The 23,417-nt window shown below is 40.8% G+C and overlaps 1 protein-coding gene across 3 annotated transcripts in view; it reads left to right on the top strand.

Annotated features, from left to right (window-relative positions):
* DACH2 (dachshund family transcription factor 2) overlaps positions 1 to 23,417 on the top strand; it is a 243,522-nt gene that overhangs the window by 13,202 nt on the left and 206,903 nt on the right. The gene's annotated exons all lie outside the window — the stretch shown is intronic.

Here is a 23,417-nt window from a genome sequence, read left to right as displayed (position 1 = left end):
GGAATCTGACAATGAAACTGTTGAAGGTACCGTAGTTGTGTAACTGAAATGTGTGTATTTGTTCAGAAAGTAAAAAAGGTTATTTCTGCTGTTTGTAGGCTTGGTTTAGTCATGTTTTTTATGAAGATCATAATTTTATCCACACTTCATTGCTTGTAATTTTCCACATTATTCTTAAAATTAAATTATTATGACTAAAGAATTCAGTCACTTTCTATGAGAAGTATAAGAGAAAATACTAAAGCGGTGCCATGGAAGTGTCTGGATTGAGAACGACAATTGGAAAGGAAAAATGTGTTATTTGTAGGTTGATGTTAAGTAAAATGTTTGTCGTATTACTCTTAGATGTCTTGAGTCTAACAAATCCTTCTGTTCCTTGACAGAGACACAACTCCTGGTGGAACGTTTACATAAATGTGTTATGGGTGGGAAGGCTGCATTTCCTTCTGTACCCCCCAGGGATACGATTGAATTGATCAGTTTATATTTATCTTTTTAGGTATTTTCACCATCATCACCCCAACATTCTTCACAAAAGGAAAGATGAGAAAACCTTGAAGTTTTATACAAAATATTTGTATTATTATTGTTAGAATTATGGGGAACTTGTTGGGAATTCCTTTCTTTGGATCAGGAGGTTCTCATTTGAGTCTTAGCAGACAAAGCTCTCATGGCAGTTTAAGGACAGTTTTCCTCTTAATGTAGGAAATTCTCTGATACTTAAGGAATAAATAATCCTAGGCTGTGTTTTTTCGTTAAGATTTGCTGGATCCAGTTATTTACCACCATAGAGATAACAAAAGAGGCCTTGTGCTTGCCTTGGTACTGTGAGATATCAATGGAGAGAGCGGTGGGTGACAATCCAGCTGAATCTTCTAACCCTGATGGCTTTTTCACTGAAGTGCTGTAGTATGGTAATGCTGCAATACTGAGATATGGACATCTTAGATGGGTATCTACTGAGATCTGTCATAGCATTTGGTATGCAGCACTCTGGGAGCTACCCGTTGAAGTAGGAGTTCCTTCCTTTGAGGAAGGAATACATGCACATGCATACATATATCCTGCCCAGTTATTCTCTTTTGGTCATATTATACATGTTTTAAGAAATAGCCATTAAATTAATTAGTGAAATTTAAGCTGAAGGTGGAATTTTGCAACTTGTTGAGCATGCATGTTCATAGCTTTCCAGGAATCATTCTTCTTTCTGCAGTGCATCTGTTTGGGAATTGCTGTGTCACAGCTTGAACCAATGATTGAGCGCCTGGTGAGGGGGCACAGGTGGAAGCACTTGTCTTGTGTGACTGGAACCAGGTTCTACCCCTCCCCAACCTCATTTAACGGCTGGCTGCCGCGAGGAAGGTAGTTCTGCTTGGAGATCTCTCTCTTGGAGTTCTTAGTGAGCCCTGACCTGTGGTAAGGATGGGTAAGCAGGTCTTGCTTCTGTTGGATTTGTTTTCTGAACTTGCTTCTTGGGTATTTTGGATCAGACTCTGGGATTGTGCAGGTTTTTGCCTCATAATTTCCTTCGTGCTGTCTGTTGTGTTGTAGCAGGCATTGCCAGAAACATCCACTGAGTTGTGCTTTCTTTTATGTCTACTGCCATGAGGACTAAAAGCTCTTCAAAGAATTTGTACAGTGCTTTTCTCTTGCAAGGGTTAATGCTTGCTATGTTTGTTTTAATTTAGGTATGATATACTGTACTTGCTATGTTGTATAGGAATTGATATAAAGAAAGGAATAGGTCAGGAGGGTGTTAGCCTGGTATTCCTCAAGGGGAGGTGTTGGTCAGGTTAGGAGTTGATGCACTGTAGTTCTGCACACACAGAAGATGTTCACTGTTGCTATTAATAGCACAGGAAATGAAGATCTAATTTTGGCATCAGGCAGGGAGTGTTTGGGGGATAGTAGGGGTGGTTAAGTCGTATTTGCACATGTTGGTACACGTGTCTCTTATTTAATTGGTTGCTAAACCTTGCAGCTCTCATCCAGTAAACAGGATGAAATAGTAATGGAGAACATCAATTTTAAATCAGTTCAGATATACACAGGTTGCCTGAGGGCTCTTCGTGTACTTGTTTAAGGTTCCTTCCAACCTGAGCCATTCTGTGATTATTCAGAAAGTAAGGGTGTCCAGGCAGAAAACAGAAAAGCAGTGAGAGTGATGGGTGAAGAGCAGCCCTGTGTTTGAACAGGGGTGGTGTAAAGCTGTGAAACAGCATGGAAGGAGTGAGCGCTTATGGCTTGTTGCAGGGATTAGAAGGCAGATGAAGTTAACAGTAGGTTAAAGCAAAAACGGAAGCAGGTGTTCTCAAGTACAGCAAACTTTAGAACTCTGTACTGCTGGAAGCTGTGAATGTTTGGCTTTGCGTGGATTTCACAGGCTGGACAAGTAGATTCTGTGCAGACGGGCTTCCAGGTGAAAACTTGCAGTTACTCATCACTGTAAGTGTGCCAAGGAGCTCTTTACCCAATGCCCATCAGTTCTTGGTCAGCTTCTGCTGAGAGCTGCCTTTTGCTTCTTTAAGCTTCTTTGTCTTCTGGATTGCTTCTAGTTAATAATTGTGATGTGTTCATGAACATTTTGAAGGAACTCATGAGCGCTGGAAGTTGCCGACTAGGTGAAGTGTACTGACATAATTATCAAATTGAAACAAACTCTTGAGGAATGTAGGAAATTGTTGCCTTGGGTTCCTCATATCTGGAGATATGGAGCACCTGCAGGGCAGCTGGGGAAAGCTGGAGTGCTGGGCTGCCTGGTGGAGTTCCACCTGGTGCTACCAGCACGTTGCTTTAGCAGGTCAGCAGGTGGTTCTGGATCATGGTGCCCTCCATTGGGCTTCCGCAGTGGCTTGCATCTCCTGTTGTGTGAACCTTTGAAGGGGTTAATATGCAATAATTTACCAGTTACCCAAAGGTAATATATAAAATACATATTCCATATAATATTGAACATGTATCTTTCTAGATTATTATGCATAATGTATGTGTTCTGTAATGGTGTGTTTTCAATCTGGAGAGCTGCTTATGACCCAGCTTAAAAACAAGTGTTAAAAATCTGTTTTTGGGAAAAGAGTGTTTTATATGGTGACATACGCACTTCAAAAGAAACTTCTACAAGGCTCTCTACAGCACGGCTTGGAAATCAATTAGTAAAGTATCTAAGCAGTATTTCTGCATTACACTTAATGTATTTCAGAAAACTTATTTCAGACAGTTGGAAAGAATTGGTCACATTCTTTCTGTAGTATTTTGGTAAACTTCCTTGTCGTGTATTCATTACAAATAATACTTATTAGCACAGGGTTGCCATCATAAGGTGACTAATGAGGCAATATGATTTCAAGGTCACAGCTGGAAAAAGAGCCTTATTTCCTTCTGCTGAGGTACTTGAGCTTTTTACAAGTCGATGAGATTTGGCTCTTCAGGGGTCTCTAGCACTGCTTTTAAATGGTTGACTTCAGGGTGCTTCATCCATAGCTGTATGGGCTCAACATGTGGGGATCCAGTGGCAGCAGGAAAAAGTATTAATTCTTGAGGACTGGACCTGTAAAACCAGAATCATCAGTAGGAAGCCACTTAAATAGTGGAAAGACCGTGCTGAAAACAGGGAGGGTGCTTTCAGCCTTAAGTGTCTGGAGGTCTTAAATAACTTGTCAACCCAAGTGCCTTCTGTCACCCTGCTTCTGCTGAAGTCTCTCTTGGAAATAGCTACTGAACTAACATAAAAACAAACCAGGAAATGGAATGACATCATTGCCTCAGAACGACACCAGCTCCTGGAGCAGATGCTGACAGCCACCGCTGCACAGTGCCCTGAGGTGCCGTGGCACAGTGTAGGGTGAGCAGATGGGGCAGCTCACTACTTCTGGCAGGGGAAGTTGTGGCTCCTTCCAGTTTGTGCATTCCCACTCCGTCCTGCCCTGTTCTTGTGACCCCTTGGTGAGCACAGCTGTTTGCTAGCGTAGGAGGAAACTTAACAAAAACATCAGGTACTAAGTGGTCTTCTACAGGTTTTTTTAATTGAATAAGCTGAGCAAACAGATGGACCAGCGCTGTAGCACAAAGATAGGGGCACATGTGAACACAGCTGCCTGTGAGGCTGCAGCCATGTTTTGGGCCCTCAGGGTTGCAGAGATGCCAGGTTCAGTTCCTAAGTTGAGCACAGAGATGTTCCCAGCACTGTGCTCGCAGCTGGCTGCAATTGGTCTTGTGTTCTTTACCAGTGGAAAACATGTTAAGCTTCTTCTGAAGTAAACATTCCAGATGCTGGTGTTTCTGATCCCAATATTCCAAAGAATGGTGGAGCGGGGTATAAAGAACATTTCATAGACTGAGCAACCTTGTATCATTATGTTTGGTCATCAACTCACAGCTAATTTAGCACAAGTGAGTTTGATTTTTGGTTAAAGACCACATAAGTAGGTGCTGTGTCCTGCAGAAGGTAATAGTTGTTTGTTTGAATCAATGCAGAATTGATCTTGCTCGATGCAATGGAATGTAGCTAATGGAAGTATCTGCTTTAAGATTTGCGAAACTAAAGTTGCATTTGATTCTGATGATCAGAGAACTTAGATTTGTGTAGCTCAGCAGAAGCACAGTATGCCTAGATAAGACAGCATAGGACAGACTGTTGCCTGATGCATGGTTCTTTTTATTTGTATGTGTGTAATATATGAATACAAACATACAGATCTACATGATATAACTTGAACAATTTTCAAGAGGATTTCTGTTAAATGTTACAAAGATTTATTTGCCTTCATGATTTTGTTTCATTCATCTGAGCATTTCCCTGTGGTGTTCATTGTCACTGGGTACTGCATGTTGAGCTGCTGAAGTAATTTATGATTTTCAGATCTCAGTCTTCAGGTACTTGACAAAAGGAGAGAAGATAGAGATGTTCAGGTTTGTATGAAAATCTAAGGGATGTTGAGGCAAGATGCATGTTTCTATGGCTGCTTGTGGAAGCTTAAGCCTGAGTCTTGAGATGAAAAGGGAGGTTTGATGCATCCAAGAAACAAAATCTAGATGCAGTCCTCAGGGATGAAAATACAGCATTGGAGAAAGCGCAACATGGTAGAAATCCATAGGATAGGAAGTCTGTGTTATTGTGGGTGATGGTGAAAAGTCCCTGTCGTCTTCTCCAGATTCTCCCCTGTGCATTTATGATAACAGTTGCTTAAATTTTATAATAAATTGAAAAATAACTTTTATCCCTGCTCTTCTGAAAGCACTAACAAGCCATACGTGTGGGTTTTCTTCTTTTCCAACCTCTATTTTACCAAAGGATCTATGTATAATGTTTATAATAAATTTGGTCCCTAAATCCTTCTCCCAATTTAGTTGTTTTTAAATGTTTTGCTTCTTTATTATGATCAAACTCAAATGGAATTAAAGCAAACCAAACTAATTCAACTTCCCAAATCTGTGGCTTGGTAAAAATTGACTTTCACTCACTTTTAAGCGACAAATCACAGAATCATTTGTAGAACAGGTAGACTATTTTTCCAAGTGTAATCTGATGTTTGTAGTTTTGTGGCTATCCCAACATAATTACAGATAACGTAGACTGGCAAGGATTTTAATCTGGAATGTGCATTTTCTTTTTGTGGTGAGGAAGAGAGAAATAGGCAACTACCATCTCATCATTGATATATCCCGATTCAGTGTCTCAGAGCCTTGGGCTATTATTTCAAAATCCAATATATTCAAACTTTGGCCTCAGAGAGCAGTAGGATCAGTACACAAGAACAATAGAGTGATAAATATAGATTTTTCATTAAGGAAAAGACTATATCCTGTCATGTTTGAATCAGTGTTCAAAAGAGCATCTGAGAATTCATGGCCTCCTATAGGCTTTAGCTTTATTTTTCCTGGAAAAATGGGCTTAGAAGTCTTTCCATGTTAGGAATAAAATTTTAATATATGCCAAAGGAGAGCTCCAGTGACCCCGTGACAGTAATTTAATGCAAGTCAGTTTTAAGCCATGCATAATTACAGGCGCGGTGTGGAGCGCTGCTCATTTTTAAGGACGGTTTGTGCAAGTGACACAGATCCAGTTGCAGTGCAGCTGGCTACCTGGGATAGGCTTTGGGTTCCTGAGCTGGATTGCCTTTCTTCACTGAGTTCTCTGCTACAGAAGAAACCTGTTTTGGTAGTAGCTGTACACACAGTGTGCTTCTCGTTGTAGCATAGAATTACGATGGATTTATAGTACTGTAGCTAGGTTAATGGCTGCATATGCTTTTCAATGTGTAAGCATGCCACCCTCACATAAGGGGGGTATATCTGCTGGAGATCTTGAAATTGCTGATCTTGGAGCCTTTAACGCATATTATGATCTGGGAGGTTCTTTTAGACTTCAGAAATTGTTTTCCTTCTCATTTAGAAAGATTTTCAGTCAATTTATTTGAATAGAGCAGCTGTGATAGTGTACAAACAATCAAGATTTATACTGAAAAGTAGTTTTTGTGCTCTTTGTTGTACTCTCAAGGAAACAATTTGTTCTCACTTTGAAACCAGCAGCTTTAGGCGTGTGTGCTGTCCAGTAACCCAACAGTGAGAATTGTGGGTTTCTGCAGTGAAGGAAGCCTATGACTTTGGTTGGGTAATTCATTCCATGTTTATGGATAGCTTTGTAAACACGTCAAATATGAGTGATAATAACAATGCGTATTAGGAAAGTTTTGGTACATGCTTTGTATGTAGGCAGCCACTGTTGAGGCTTACTGGAGGAGACTGTGCTTGATTTGGTCAGAGGGAGAGTGGAGGCAGAATGATAAACTATGAGTTTTCTTTCTGATTCCTGACAAGGACGTGCTTTATTCTATATTGTTATCAATGCAAGAATAAAATTACACAAATACTATTATTTCCCAAGTTTTCTGCTTGCTTTTAGCTGATAGGACTCCAAGTGAATATAGCTTTTTCCACCTGCAATCAAATGTAATAAACCTTCACTGCAGAAGTCGAATTCCTGGGGAAAAAAAAAAAAGTTGGAAGCTCACACTTACACCATAAAACCTTGTTTATTGCAACCATCAGTCTTCGAAGATGTGCCCCACAATGGGGTTTGGTAAAGCCATTACAAGGTGCCGTATGAGTTCCATTTGCCTACAGTAAATAGAATGTCAGAAGTGTCAGGGGGAAATAAATATCGGGCTGGTTAAAAGGGAGCAGAGATGGCTCAAAGCATCATTGAGAGGATTGATTTATCTGGCATGCTGTAATGACTGCAGATGTGGATCTGTTATTCTAGATGAGCAATGAATTTGATGAGCTGATAACACAGGGCCAGAGAGGCCTGGTTTTAATTACTGATGAGGAATTTATTTGTGAAGCACTGTGATTTACTGAGGGTTTGTTCTGTTATTGACAGGTGACCTTGGGGGCTTTTCTCTTTTGATGAATAAAAAAAAAGCACAATTTTTTTTTCAAAAAGGAAAATGGTTTTATCAGTGCTGTGAATACAGTGAGGTCATTGTAGATACAGTATTGTCTTTCAAACCATCCTTATATATAATCATTTTTTGTAGCAGTTGTTAATCGCCTCTTTGATGGAGGCTGCAATGTATGCTCTACTTGCTACTTGAAAGAGACTAATTTTGGTGTGGGAAGTTGCTAACAAGAAGATGTTGAGGGGAACTTCAGACAAATGATGGAGTCAGATAATCCAAATATGTGTTACTGGCTTGTTCAGCCTTCCAACTACAGATTTTATACGCTATGAGGTACTGCTGCTGTTGTGATTTTTCTTACAGAAAGATACAAAGAAATTGAAGACTTCATTTTCTTACTTCAAATGAATATACTGCCTTCTCTAGTTTTCAAGATGCAGCTTTTTGTTAGGCAGAATGTTATGGATAGACCCAGCACTTTCATACACTCATTCATAGAACAGACTTTCCTTTTGGAATGGTGTATGCAGTGGGAATTCTGTTATTATTTTTGTACTTATATTCTTAATTTGGGACTGTGGCTGCGAGTTGCAGCATATTAATACCAGGATAAATTGAAGTAGTTTGTATCCAGTCTATATTGGGGTTCCATGGGTGTTTACTGGTCTGTAGGCACTATTTACTCAGGAATAAATAAGCAACCAAAAAACCCTGCCCACATCCAAAACCAAACAAAAACACAGGAACCCCCTGAAGCGGAAATAAGCCCAAGCCCACTAAATAGGAAGCCACTTTGACCCCAGAATCTCATGGATAGTTTTTCAATGAATACATGCAGTAACCTTAGAGTATACCTGGGAGAGGTATATGTACTCCCTGAGTCAGGGAGGTGTTTTTCCTTCTTTGTGAGCTTCCCAACAGCAGTGGTATGCAGAAATACTTCTACTCCTGAACTGACAATAATATTTTATGGATAAACTTGTTAATATTTGTATTGAATATAATTGCTGGAAACTAAGAGACTTTTCTGTATTACCTAAGCAAACGTGATGCTCCATTTGACCCATGTACGCCAAAAATCTATTCAGATTGCTTAGGTGTTATTCTTATGGTGTGAAAGAAGGATTCTGTAGGCTAACTGGAGAGGATAGGCATAGTTCATGTTGTGATCAAGGGGGAACCTTTGAGCAGAGAAATGCCAATTACTCAGAATCTCATGAGGAATGAGTAAGAAGTGTGTACTAACAGACAGGTAATGCTGGCTGGGCCTACAAGACTTCTGTGCTGCTAAATATCTCTGAGAGAGAGTAAGAACCAAGAAAAGATTGCTAGGCAATGATGTAGAATGAAATAAAGTATTATCAGCTTTGCACGTAACGAAATTCAGTCTAATATCATGAATTTGCTTTCAAACTATGAACGATCTGCTTTTTACTAATTCCTGTTCTTCATTTTTTTAGTCTTATTTTTGTGTTTGTGGTTAGTGTACTAAAAATGCATTACTAGTGGAGATGGAGGGAAGGTGAGGAGACCTAGGAAGAAAGACAGAACGTTCCTTTGTTTTCAAATGAAGGCTGATGTCTTGACGGACTGGGAAAAAGGAAGAAATAAGGATCATTTGATTAAATGCAGAGCAAAACAAATTACCAGTCAAACAAAAAAGAAAATGAAGCTCAAAACACCCCAAAACCCTCAAAGCAAAATGCCGATCCTCCCCCTGCCCCGTTCTGTAGTTCCCCTCTCTTTCCCCCCCTTGCCCTGCACTCCCTGTGGGTTTTTCCATGGAAGGGGAACAGTTGGCTATTCATACCTTGTTTAAAAAAAACACGGGGTTGAGCTGTAGGGATAGTATTTCAATTAAATGCATCTGACAATTTGAGTTGTACGCAGGACTTAAAGATTGCAATTAAACACACAGCAGTTAATAAGAGTATTAGGTAATGCTCTATTTCTACCAATTTGCTGATTTTAAGCATCTTTTCATAAAACGTGCTCTACAAACATTTAAAGCTGCTGCACCTGTAAAACTGGGTATTTGTTTAAATAACAAGAAAATCTGTTGTGGAACTCAATCTTGTTTGTTCTGAGGCTTCTTTGCACATGAGAATATGCTTAGCGTGTTTTGCCAGTGCAGATGCTGGGTTAGAGGGTTGTGCAGCAGCTTAAACAGTGAACTTGGACTGCAGAAGGTTCATGCCAGAGGTGTTGCGTGTTCTATATTATTTGGGTAGTCTGCCTTGATTCAACAAAGACATTCATATCTAGTTTGCCGTCCTTAAAACAACCCAGTTAGATTCTCAGTGAATGCCAGCTCTTGTAGATGGCTGTCATTAGTATTTCAACAGAGGCAGCATTAATAATAAACATCCAGTGTTTTTGGGCCCATTTAAGTTTCCTGATGTATCTTGTTCAACTTCTTATTCAGTGATAATATGAAAATACAGCTGGCTTGTTTCCTGTGCCCTTGTATCAGGTGCCTTCCAGCCTTGATGTGTGAAGAATGGCTTCAGGCCTTGGGAAACCTCACAAAGTTGATGACTATATGCTTCTTTCACTTCAGTTAGAAGTGACAACTCTATTCTTATGAAGCAGTTGCTTTGCCGGGTGTAATGGCTATGTGACAGATGCACTGAAGGAAATAGGACTCGCATTAATTTGTGGTGTAGTCAGGAGTTTGAAATGGAATCTTAACATGAGGTAAAGTGGTCCAAGCCTGGAGGTGGAGCCCCTTGTTTGCTACGAAATCCCTGATAAGCTCTGTATTGTGAAAATGACATCTCGAGACTCACAAGTTTTGTATATACTGGGGCTGCTGTGGCTCTTGTTTGATCCTGGTTACTACTGTGGGACACAAGAATCAGCACAGTGAAGTCTGATGGGTTGACAGAGAGCTACATGCTTGTAAAATGTCCTAATAATCCTCTGTGCAAGTTGGAATATTTCTTGGGACTTCGCTGATACTAAGAAAAGATGAGACATATCTTCTGTAGGTTTCTGTAACGTACATTCATTAGAAGCGTGAAGTTTGGCCTTGGCCTGACAGGGGACTTGGAGCTGAATGGTTTATTTTTCTTATAAACTACAAGTGATGACCGCATCTGACAACTTTAAGCCATTACAGTGCTATCTATGAAGCTTAAACTTTCTTTGAGAATACTTGACGTGTAGCATCTTAACGTGCAGGTAAGTGGAATTAGTGGAGTTGAAAGTTTTTACAGGTTCTGTGGGGCCAGAATGCAATGCTCCAGAAGGCACATTGCTTATTGCTGCTTTCCTGAGTGCCAGCCTGTGTTCCGTGTCACTGTTAGTGGCAAGGATAGAAAGGACAAATGAGCAGTTGTATAAAAACTCTGCTTGTTTAGAGCAGTCTTTCTTTCATTCTCCCCCCCCCCCCCGTGTCCCTCTTTTCTCATGGCTAAATAGTACTTAGTTTAGGGTTGTAGTCTGTTTCTGAATTTCTTCTTACAGGAAATGTTCTGTGACAGTTGTGTGTATCAAAATGACTTTATTTTTTGACAATGTGATCTTGTAAATTGGCCTTCCCTATTTCCAGCCTCTCTCGTACTTTATGTCAGTACCTGTGATGCAGGCGGTTGGTAGAAGGCAGTGTGTTTCTTAGCTCCCCTTCCATCCCCGTGGGGCTGCTTTGTGATTAGCAGCTGATGCTTCCAGCTTCATTGCCTGGATTTCCCAGAGCCCTCAGCATGGAGCGAAACACTTGAGTTCTCAGCTGCTCGGTGGAATCCAAGGGAATCCAATGGAAGCATCTCTGCAAGAAGGAAATAAAGGACTGTCTATTTGATGACTGCCTGATTATTATTATTTTTTCTTTGGGGTGATTGCTTTGGGGGCCAGATGGAGGAGTAGTGAGGCTGAGTTGCTGCTTGCCTGGCAGTGCTCTGAAGGACTCTGCTGTCTGACTTCTGATGAAGTAAAACTTACAGTTTTCTCCCTCACCAAAGTCCTATTTAAATTGCTAAAACCCTCTTTTCTTTGTAGTTTGACCTTTTCAGGTGTAGGTGTGTGTATATAGTGAGTTCTCTATTTGCTAGTCTCTACAAAGGGAATGTTTTTGTGTTCAATTCGCATATTCCTTTGCTGTTGCTGTGTGATGTACCGTGCAGGATGTAGCAGTAGCAGAAGAGTGTCTGTGGGGCGGATAATCACAATGACTTAGAATATAGCTGTGACAGTGCCAGGACTTACTGGAAGAGTCTGTAAATGGACAAATGGATTCTCTTAGGAATTATTTTTAAGATGTAAACTTTTATTTGCATGCAATTCTACTCCAGTTCTCTTATCTTACCTACCTGTCAGTATGGGATGCCTGGTTTTAATGGAGTTTTTTTTTCCATGTCACTTCTGCCGGTCTCTACCTCTGCAGTTAGTGGGCTTTTTCATGATGCTCTACTGGCTTTGTGTAGAAGACACAAAAGATCACTTAACCTGTGCTTAGAACAAGCAAGCAATGTCTTGCTGGCATTCACGTGGAGGGACGAAGTCTAGGATCTGGCTGGGGGCTTGTCCTTAAGGCCATTTTTCTGTGTGAAACTTGGTTCTGTGTGAACGGCTGAGTTAATTTAAACTTATGTGGATTAGAACGTGTAATTTGTCATGCAATAGATTGTTGGACTGTCAAGCATCAATAATGCCATTGTAGTGCAAATCGCAGCCTGGTGAGGTAGCCTTCATATTAAAGGAAGTTCAGGTTTGGTTTGGAGTGAATCATCTTCAAACTCTTAGTGGGCAAAAGTGCCAAGAAGCAATGTAACTGTCGTTTTATATCACACAGATGAATTTGCTTTGTGATAGGTTTTATTTAGGTCTGTTTTAAGAAGCATACCTCTAAAATTACATAGTTTCACATGGCGTTCATTTATATAATTCAGAAGTGAATAGTAGATACGCAGTTTTGCAGAGAAGACCTTTAAAATACTCATTATTGGCATCACCGATAACAGCTCAGATGGGGTAAAGCAGCTCTGTTTATAGACACCCTCACACTCAACATAAGATAACGTTCCAAGTTTTTTGTCAGCACGCTAGAAGTCGTTTTTGGCTCGTCTTATCACACTCAATTGCCTTCAGGTTTATTTTCCGTGTGGGAGATGCCGGCCTGCAGCCGGGTGCTGCCCAGGTGTGGAGCTGCCGGGTAGTCCTGAAGGGTTCGCAGCACCGAGCTGTGTTAGGATGGGAAAGGATGCTGGGTCGCATGGAAACAGATCCGAATTCCGCAGGGTTTTGCTCGTCTTGTGGGGATGTTACGGCTCCCGAACGGAGGTGCTGGCTGCTCCGGCTGAGGGACGGCCGAGCCCGGCGCCTTCAGAGCGAAGCTCCCTCTCGGCGGCCCTGCCTCCTGCGGGCTCCGCGTGGATGTTGCTGTGGAGCCTTTTGAATGTGAATGTGAAGCAGTTTGTCTGTCCTTTGCTTCGCGGGAATTCTCTTTTAAAAAACAAAGCTGTGGCTATGAAGTGGTCTATTGGTCCCAAAACTTATGAAAAGGGAGGGGGAGGGGGTGCCGGGACCCATCTTTACAACAACAATCAGCCTTTGTAAGGTTTCATTCCAGGCTAATGGCTGGTGAAATTGTTCTGGGTAGTTAAAATGAAATGAAATGAATTAAAGAACATGAAGGAGAGCAAGCAGAATGGTTTATTGCTTTTCTTTGAAGGCACAATAGCTATACTCTGTCTCTTTTTGTTACTCATATCTGTGTGGCGGATATTTAGAGTCGGGGTTTTGAATAGCATGATGGCTAAATGAGGGCTATAAATCGAGGGCTATGGTGCAAAATCCTAGTGCTAGCAAGTACTAAAACACAATACCGAAGAGACTGGGGTCTAAAATTGTTTTAAACTGATGAATATGCAGACATAAAACCACGAAATGTGTGCGTTTCCCACCAGAAAACTTCCAAAAAACACTAATGATCGATTCTTTAAGGTGTCATATAGACACTTAGAACATGTTAATGCTTCTAATTTATGCTGCAATGTATTCGTAAGTTTGAACATCCATACTGCAGAATTGAAGTGTGTGAAACAGGAAGGAGTCAAATATTTTATTAATGTGAACATCAGAATGTGAAGTCACTCTATTGCTCACAAATCTACAGCCGAAATGAATTAAAGAAAGTGTTAATTTGCTTGTAGTGGCATGAAAGTATCTCAGAGTGCAGTAATGAAGCTCAGAAAGTTCTTGGTTGGAGGCTACAGTTACACAGCTGAAAAAATAGCATCCTATCAGGTTAGGGTCACGTTTGTCTAAGAAAAACTAACAGGAGGATTTCTATTGTCAACACAGGAGATGAGCAGAACGATAAGGCTGAATTCTACTCTGATCCACCCGTTACAACAGTGAGTAGAGATTAAAGCCTCACCAGGAGTTCCATTACTCTTACACATTTTTCACAAAGGCAACACTGGTGGAGGTGCTGATACAGAAGGATCAGAAACTTCCAAGAAGTCGTTCTGACTGTGCACGCAGATATGTGCTGCTGGAAGCATGCTTACACACACCAAAGATATGTAATGGATCTATAAGTGTTAGTGTCTGCGCCTCAGCCTCCGGTCACATAGATTGCTAATCCTTAGTGTAATGTGAAATGTTTGTATTGCGTTTCTGGAGGGGGAAGAAAGAGCTAAAACATGAGCATAAGAATAAGAACTAAACCGAAGAGATTTTACAAAGAGTTACTAAAAAACAAAAAGATTTTTAGAAGTTGAAGAATGCTGGATTTGATTATTTTCCAAATAGAACACGTTGGTTAGCAGTACTGCTTTTATTGCTGTTCAAACTAAACCCAGTGTCTGGGAGGCTCTTTCTGGGGATTTTGGTAAGCAGTAGTTCTTGACTGTATTTGTAGCTGTTCTCCATAGAGTCTGCAGTGCTGAGTCTGACTCTCTCCCTGGCTTTCGGTGGCAGTTGGTCTCATCCTTCCATCTGTCCTTATCAGCCCAGAACGAGTGCTGCTCTAAAGGTGCTCTCTGTTGGTAGCTTTTTGCTGTGGCAGAGGCTGTAAGTGTGGCTGGATCTGGCTTTGCTCTCAGAGCCAGCCTGGGTGCCTTTGTGCTCTGCCCTTTTGGGGAGTATAGAAGTAGCAAACTACCTTTAAATGCACAGTAGATAAGCATAGATTTTTAGTAGATATCTGTGAGAATATTTACTACATTTCATCTAACTTTTTTTTTTTTTTTTTAACAAGCTGCTAGTGTACTTCCACAAGAAATATACTACATTGAGATTGTGTAAAGTTTCACTGCTTCACTCCAATTGTATCTGCTCTTAAATATGAGCAGTTCACAGGGACTGCATAATGGTATGTCATGGAGTTATCTGGATCAATCTATGTCCATAACAGGGGGCTAGTTGGCCTTTGGGCTCCCCGGCCCCCAATAATGGGAAGGGAAAGGGGTAGGGAGATGGGAGCTGGGCTCAAGGAAACAAACAGAGCAGTGGCAATGATCTAAGGAGGAAAACTTACTTTACTATGATATCGGAATGCAAGATAACACAATATAATACAATCTAATTGAAATTGAGGCTAATAAATCAAGTAAAATAAGAGTTTTCTGAAAACTGGAAAGCCTACTTTGAAATTGAAGCTTGCCAGGTAGTGAGAGAGAAAGAGAGAGGGTGAGCATCACTTCTGTGACGTATTTCCCTCTCTGACCGTGCGGACCTCTGGGACGTGTAGTTCTTCTTCTCTGTGTTCCACTTGATGTTATGATGTGGATTACCAATAGCAAAAATTACAAAACCATGACATTCCACCCCTTATTCTACATCGTTAAATCATGCTTAATATATGTGTGTATATATATATATATATACAAACAATAATTAATTCCCAGCGTGTTCTTTACATGTACTACAGGGACTTTATCACCCTTTACAGTATGTATGGGGCTGGATTGGGTAAGACTATCGTGATTGATAGATCCTCTACTATTGACCAACTGGGTGGCTTCTGCCAAATGCTTCTCCTAGTGCTTAAATGTTTGATCGTGCATTGCTTTCAACACAGTTTTCAGCAGCCCATTGTATCATTCAGTTTTACCAGAAGCTGGTGCATGGTAGGGGATATGATAAATCCACTAAATGCCATCATCTTTAGCCCAAGGTTTTTGCCTAAGAGGATTTTTGAAATGAGTCCTGTCATCTGACTCAATTCTTTCTGGACTGCAGTGTTGCCATAGGACTCATTTCTCAAGACCCAGTATGGTGTTTTGGGCAGTAGCTGGGGTACTGCAGTACCCAGCCACCCAGTGGTTGTGTCTGCCATGATAAGTACATAACACCATCACAAGATCATGGCAAGGTGATGTACTCAGTCTGCCATGCCTTCCCATATTTATACTTTTGCCATTGCCCTTCCCCCCAGAGAGGTTTCATCCTCTCGGCTTGTTTAATCATAGTGTGTGTTTCACAGTCATGAATAACCTGTGCAATAGCATCCATAGTTAAGTCCACCCCTCGGTCTCTAGCCCACTTATATGTTGCATCTCTTCCTTGATGGCCCGAGGTCTCATGGGCTCATCGAGCTAGAAATAGCTCTCCCTTGTTCTGCCAGTCCAAGTCTATTTGAGCCACCTCAATTCTGGCAGCTCAATCTACCTGATTGTTATTCTGCTGTTCTTCAGTAGCCCGACTCTTGGGTACATGAGCATCTACATGACACACCTTTATAACCATATTCTTTATTTTGGCAGCAGTGTCTTTCCACAGTTCAGCAGCCAGGTTTACTTTTCTACTGCCAGTTATTTTGCTCCCACTGCTGTAACCACCCTCATAAGGCATTCACCACCATCCATGAGTCAGTATAAAGATAAAGCATTGGCTACCTGTCCTGTTCAGCAGCATCCAAGGCCAGCTGGACAGCCTTTACCTCTGCAAATTGACTTGATTCTCCTTTTCCTTTAGTGGCCTCTGCAACCTGTCGTGTGGGGCTCCACACAGCAGCTTTCCATCTGCAATGCTTCCCCACAATACAACATGATCCATCTGTGAACAGGGCATATTTCTTTTCATTTTCTGGTAGTTCATTGTATGGTGGGGCCTCTTTAGCTCGTGGCACCTCTTCTCCTGGTGTTGTTGCAACCTTTAGGCCAGTCCATGATCATCACTAGGATTCTGGGATGGCTGAGGTTCCCTATCCAAAACTTGAGGTGATCTTTGCTTTTAAATACCATTGTTATCATTGAAGAAGTTAGTTGAATTGGCTGCAAAACAGATTCTTACCTTTTGTCTTCCAATTCTATTTGCAGCTGAAAGCCATTGCTGATGTTCTGAACATCAAGTGATGAAAACTGGAGCAGTTTAATATTTATGTACTTCTAAAAAAGAAATAAAAAGCAATAAGAGCCTTCTACAGATGATCCAGCAACTGGTGTCATAGTACCCACAGTCAGTAGTGCCATATACTATAGTAAAGCATCAAACCATGGCTGTTTTAAGAAAGTTTTTCATGATAAGGCTGGTGAGGCACTGGGACAGGTTGCTCAGAGAGGTGGTGGGTACCTCATCCCTAGTGACATTCAATGTCAGACTGGATGGGGCTTTGAGTGCCTGGTGGAGCTGCAGGGGACCTTTAAAGGTCCATTCCAAGTCAGAAGATTCTACGATGCTGTATTTTCCTTGTGGGAAATAGGCAAGTATTGCTTGATTTTAGTTATCCACTTCTTTCTGTAATTTTTCTTCCTGTACTTTGGAGACTTGTGTAGTTATTCTTTGTTGAACTTTTCAGCTAATTTTGCACAAACAGTAACACTGCTACCATAATACTCTGATTTTTTTGCAGTTTCACTGTAAGAGCTTAAGGGCTGATAAAACAGTATGTTGGCCTTCCTTCCATCAACATTTTTACACTGTTGTTAATGTTACTGTGAAATTCTGTAATGCAATGAATTCACAGTAATTTAACATGGAATAAAGAACTTAAAATATTGATCTTTCTGGGTTATTTCATTTGCTTTTAAAGGTAAATGATGCATTAACACCTGAGACTGCAACATTGATCATAACGTTGTCACTGTAAAAGCCCTAACGGCTGTTGGTTTACTTCAGGGTTGATATAAAGAGCAGCCTACCTTTAAATCAGGTGATTAACTTGCTTATCCGTACTGGAGCTCGAAGAGGGTTTCCACTGAGTTTCAACAAAGGGCAGATTGACAAATTCAGCTTTGGCCACACAATGGGAGTTTGCTTATGATGGTGACATTAATTTTCCACTTGCTGAGCGTTTCTCAAATGGAATTCCTGTGATGAATGCTCTCATCTTCTCCTAGATGTGAAGTTGTGTTCAAAACAGTTCTCAGAAAATACATCTGAGGTGCCCAGGAGTGGAGATGCTTCTGGATTTTGTATTTGGAAATGCTATTGTTACCTCTGTAAAACTCTCCTGGAAACGCCACAGGCTGTTGCTGATCCCTTCTGTGAAGGAGAAGAAAAAGTGTCACTTTGAGGGTTTCAAACTTAGTGCTCTTGTGGTAAAAAGTGTTGGGAAGACAGCATGAAAATAAGTCCTGTTTCCATTGTCGTAAGGGCTGTTGTGTGTCTGTTGAAGTAACGCTGTTTGCAGGTAGGAAGCTTCGTTACAGCTTGACTGCATCTATTTGATTCAGAGATTGTTTCAGTGTCAGCAGTGGGCTCCCATCTTTCCCTAACTGCCATTCATAACTTCTATTCTGTGGTTTCAACACGAAGACGGGTTTGCTCGGGGGTCCTGTGGCTGGTTCTTACATTTATGATAAAGTACAAAAAATTTCTGAAAGCCTGAAGCAGTTTGAAGAGCGGAGGTTGGTGCTGGATGGAAATGTGTCTGTTGGGGGCTGTGAAGGCCTGTGTAAAGATACAACTCTTGAAGGCTTCTCCCATTTCTGCCATTTTTCTCCTTCTATATTTGCCTTCTTTGATAACTAAATAGATAATGAAGTTTGGGAGAGCTGGCAGGGCGGGGAAAGAAGCCTAATAAACAAATAAAGGTCACATGTTCTGTTTTCTCCTTTTAACCAGTTTAGCAGAAAGCAATTGAGAGCTCATTCTAGTGGCTGATGAAAACCGTAAACCAAAACACAAAATAAAGGCAAAAGTACAAATTAGTGCTACTGAAAAGAATGCTCCCAAACCAGCTGTGCTTACATACATCAAGTTCACATTATTAACTACGGCATTTCTCCAACCACTGTGTTGTCAGCACAGTGCATGGAAGCCTTCATCTCTGCCCATTATTTCTTTTCATAAGAATCAAAATAACTTCAGAAAATAAAATTGAGGATGAAGTGCAAGAGATACACTGCTGAAAATAGTTGGTTTGTTTAAAAAAAAACAACAAAAAAACAAAAAAACAAGTGATGAAAAAGCGTTTGTCGAGTTTGTTTAAGAAGAGCTGCAGTTTGCTGAGCTGGAGATAAAAAATGTGTGTGGAAGATGGCTGCTGTTAGCCCCCCTTTGGACTGACGGATCAGCCCCGAAGTGGTGTCAGAGCAGGGAGACATCAGCTTCAGTAATGGAGAGATGTCTGCTGGAAAGATTGCTCTATCACCGTGATGGGTTCCTCACATGTTATAAATCTGAGATTGTTCTTTCCTGCCACAGAAATGAGCAGCTCTTTCTCCTTCCTAGAATGAAATGTCGGGTAGAGAAAGGAACAGAAATGAAAACGAAAAGTGAGGAAAGTTATCTTTTTAACATAAATCTCGTGTGGAAACGGTACCAAACCCATTAGCCCTGTGAAAAACTGCACTTTGCCCATCTTCTACCTACACGTGGAAAGCAACAAGCATTTTTATGGCATCTCCCCTCTCCCTTCCCTTGTGCTTTTAATCTAGGTGCAGCAGCAATGGAGTGCTTTAAATCTCCGTGTGGAAAGTGAGGTCCAAGGTGCTGACAGCTCAGGGAGCTGCCATCCATGCTATGAGGAGAAGGTGGGAAAAGGGGGTCCTGTCATTGCCTTGAGATCACAATAAGGAGTTGACAAACAGTGGTTACTCACTGTGTTCTGTGGCACTTGCTTGTCTGGTTGCGTGTCCTTGAGAAATAGGGGATTTGCCTGTGACACATAATCACTGCCTATAAAAGCTAGGTCTGAATGCAAGGAAACTTCCCCCCCCACACCTTCCTTTCCCTCTTCTTGATGCTGTTGTTGCACCCTTTGTCCAGCATAGGTTGATCCGGTGTTCGCTATGAGGAAGCTTCATAATGCATCCTTTTGAATTTGTTCACAGAGCATTGGTAGTTCTGGAGGTGTTGGTTGCAGACAGGTTTTTTTGAGTTGATGGAAAAAAAAAAAACAACCCCAAACTGCAAGGTTTTTTCATGCTGGTAAGCGAGTACTTCATCTTCCTAAATAAAGATGCATGTTAAGCATAATTGTCAAATTTCTATGAGCTCTGATTAAGTTCAGTTAGCTTGTCAGCATAGATTCCATAAAAGAAAACAAACGTAGGTGCAATCATTCAGCTAACTTGCAAAGGAAACTTGGAGCAGAACTTGTTAAATGTAATTCAAGCCAGATATAGAAAAGTGGTAGTTAAATACAATATAACATGGTTTTCATGGGTAGGTCATGCTGAGCTGACTTGATAGCTGTGTTTGATAAGATCACTGGTTTTCTATGCAAAGGAAAAGCTGTGTCTGCCATCTGGAGTTCTGTAAGGCATATAATAAGGGAAATGAGAGGTTGGTAAAAAGGGGGTATGTGCAGAGGAAGTATAAGGTGAGTTAAGTTGGTTGGGGTTATAAAATACAGTTTGATGTTATCAGGGTTAGGGTAGGTTACTGGTTGTGTTTGCAAGGATTGTTCTGGGGCTGAGCTTATATTTTTAATGATCACCTTGGCACAAAGATTGGCAGCATGTGAATGCAGTTTGCTGAGAGCAAGTGTAAGAATGTGTAGCCACTACATGGGAGGGTTTAAAAAAGACAGCTTGGTGATACAAAGATCCAGAACAGATCTCGTTGAAACTCAGCTAATTCAAGTTGCTGCAGATAAATTCTTGCCGGTGTCCCAAACAAGGGCATTAATAGATGTTTCAGTAGCAAGTTCCACTTCTACTTCATTGAGGTGTTTCTTGTTATCTCGAACTATTCTTGGTTTTTTACACTGTGCTCACAGCAGTGTTGTGCTGCCAGCTTGCAGTCCATAATGGGATCTACTCCACAATGGAGGCCATGGAAAGCCTCTAAAATGCTTGGAGCACTCTGTTCAAATGGTTGAATCGCAGCTAAAGTACTGTTGCCATCTTGTCAGCATGTTTCATACTTCTGTTTTGTATTTATCATCATATAGTTTGCCTTCTTCCTTTTCTCAATTGTTCATAACATTTCTTTTTAGACTTTTAATCGTCTGTTTTATTTTTTTTCTCACCTGCTATTGAGACTCTTGTGTTCCTTCTTGTTTGTTCTGCCCTTTATATTTTTATATTCGTATTTATTGTCCTGCATGTTTATTTTTACATTGTACTTTCTCTTTGTTTCTATAAACTGTGTTCTGACTTCACTATAAATAATAGCTTGAATCCCTCTGTGCCCAGTTGAGAGAGTTGCCCAACTCTGAGAATGCATTGAGATTTTGGGTGACCGGGAGCCTGTGCAGACATTTTCTTGCAGTAGTCTGCATTCTAAATTATCAGAAATCATTTGGCATGAAAATGAGATAAATATGTATTTAGTTTCTTTTAGGAGACTTGTGAAAGGTGTACTCAGCTTCAGTAGGTCTGTTGTTCCACAGTTCAGACAGTTGAAATGAGCGTTCAGGGTCCTGAGCTGTCTGTACTCTGTTCCCTCTGATGTTCTCTGGCCACTGCTCCTCCTTTGGTCTGCAGTACCTGGCTCGTGGGCTTTGTATTTTCTTCTGTGTGCCTGAAACTTAAAACTGGCAGTAACAGGTGAGTAAGTAAGTAAGAAGCAGTGAATAGCAGTTCTAATACTTTCACTCTTTAGATGAGCGTTTTACAGTGTTAATACAGCTTCAGAGACTGACGGACAGCTGGCGGTTGTTGAAGTGCTGGATCTGAAGCGGTGTTCTCTTTGAGTAAGCAGAGCTGGGCTGTTCTGTGCTCCTCTGTTGGCCGGGCTGTGTCTCACTGCAGTTGCTCCAGGTTCCTCCTGTGCTGCTCCGGCCTCAGGGCATTCTCCTGATCTCCCCAAGTCCTCTTGGGGAGCTGTATGTGTGGACTGTATTTACCTGCTGAAGGGAAAAAAAAGGCAGATGAAACACGGCCTGTCAGATTTCTTGGGGAAACAGAACTTTATTTTTGGTTATTCTTGTGGGATTTGCTCTGTTCCAACGACTGAAGATTTTAAGGGAAAAGGGTTAATGTTGTCAGTTTCATAATGAAGTGTAGGTTTGGCAGGAAGAGGAACTCCTGATGAACATTGCTTAGCTTGTGCCATGCAATCAGTGTCTCTTAACTATCTGAATGCAAAATGTCTTCCTTCTGTGTTGTCCCTTGTTAGTACCTTGCTGCCTGGTCTGTTGGAAGCTTGAGCATGTGCTTTCATATAACACCTGCCTTGGTTTCTTTTAAATACATGAACTTGCACAATAATTCCAAATTTAGGACAAAATTAAACTCGGAAGATGAGTGTGTCGGTGCCAGCAGCTACAGAGCTTTCATGATTCCCCCAATTAGAGATGTGTTTTGTTTGTCAGAAAAGACTGGAAGTGTGTAGGAATTAAATTAAGTACGATATTTTAAGACTAGCATTCAGTTTTTTATATCTTGAAGTTAATCACAGGATTTAACCTAATGTGAAGTTATTTCGTGGTCTGTTGAGGAGCTTTTGTCTCCACCATAGGAAGATTGCGTTACCATTTAACCTTACCTTTGGAGGCTTTTCTTCTGCACGTTTTCCTTTAGAGGACGTAATAAAAGGAACGCGGAGAGTGGACGTGACATTCAGGTTTAAAAACGAAGCGTTTAATGGAATCATGAATAAATGGAAACAGATTTGTCTGTCAAAAATTAAATAGGAGTATTCTTTGATTAATATCAAAATCTAATCTAAAATAGTTTTAGCCATTTCATACAGGTGACATCTGTGCTTAAATATAATTTCCTCTCCCTGTTCTGGCATGACTGTTAATTACTTACTCAATGTAGTTCAACATTTAGTTAATAAATATGTCAAGCTTTTACCATGGTGTTCTTTTTGCAGAGTTGTGAATTCGCAATTAGTTTTAGATTTACTACATGGTGACAGACAGTGCTGTATAAATAGAGGTTAAACACACAATTTACATATTAATTTCATGATTCATTTATTCAATGATTTATGTGGATATAGATTGTATTTAATCTCGGCGCTGTAGTTGTTTCAGGCATGACGAACAGAATCACTGCGCTGGCAGAGAAGTAATGATGTCTGTATTGAGCTATAGAAAGCAGAGAGGAAAAATGAGAGATCTCGAAACGCAATGATTCATTAATCGCCATAGTTTTTAAGAGGCTGGTGAAAAGCAGCAAGAGGCTTCTAAAGCGTGGGCAGGCAGGCACGACTACGTGTGTACATGAGCACATGTGTCTCCAGCTGTGTTGGGTTCTCCATCTAGAGCAGGGCATGTCGCTGGGTGCTGGTTCGGTCCTGATTCTGTTAACCTTGGCAGGCACGTCTCCTTGTTGTGGGGGTCCTTCTGCACAGCCCGTGATTGTCAGCTTTTCACACTTAGGAACACGTGTGCTTAAAATTAAACAGAATTGGCTTTTTTTTTTTTTCTTTTTTTTTTCCATGTGATATATCTACTTACTGTGCTCAAAACACTTGTTTGTAATTTCTCTTCCGTTTGTTATAGTGCAGCTCAAATATTACAATATTTAAAGGAAGTTTAATTAACATTTATTTTATCTATTAAAAATGTTTGGGTTTTGACCCTTATCATTTCGTCGTCTTTAATGAAGGGAATACCGAAGTATTTGTAGGTGAGATGAGAACCTGAGAGACTCCTCTGCATGCTTGTTCCTTTGTGTGCCTTTTATTGGTAGGTGGAGAAATGAATTGGTTGAGGAAGCACTTTGA

This window comes from Coturnix japonica, chromosome 4 (assembly GCF_001577835.2).
Source record: "Coturnix japonica isolate 7356 chromosome 4, Coturnix japonica 2.1, whole genome shotgun sequence".
Classification (NCBI taxonomy): Eukaryota; Metazoa; Chordata; class Aves; order Galliformes; family Phasianidae; genus Coturnix; species Coturnix japonica.
Note: the sequence above shows the minus strand (reverse complement) of the source record. Positions and strands in the feature narration are given on the sequence as shown.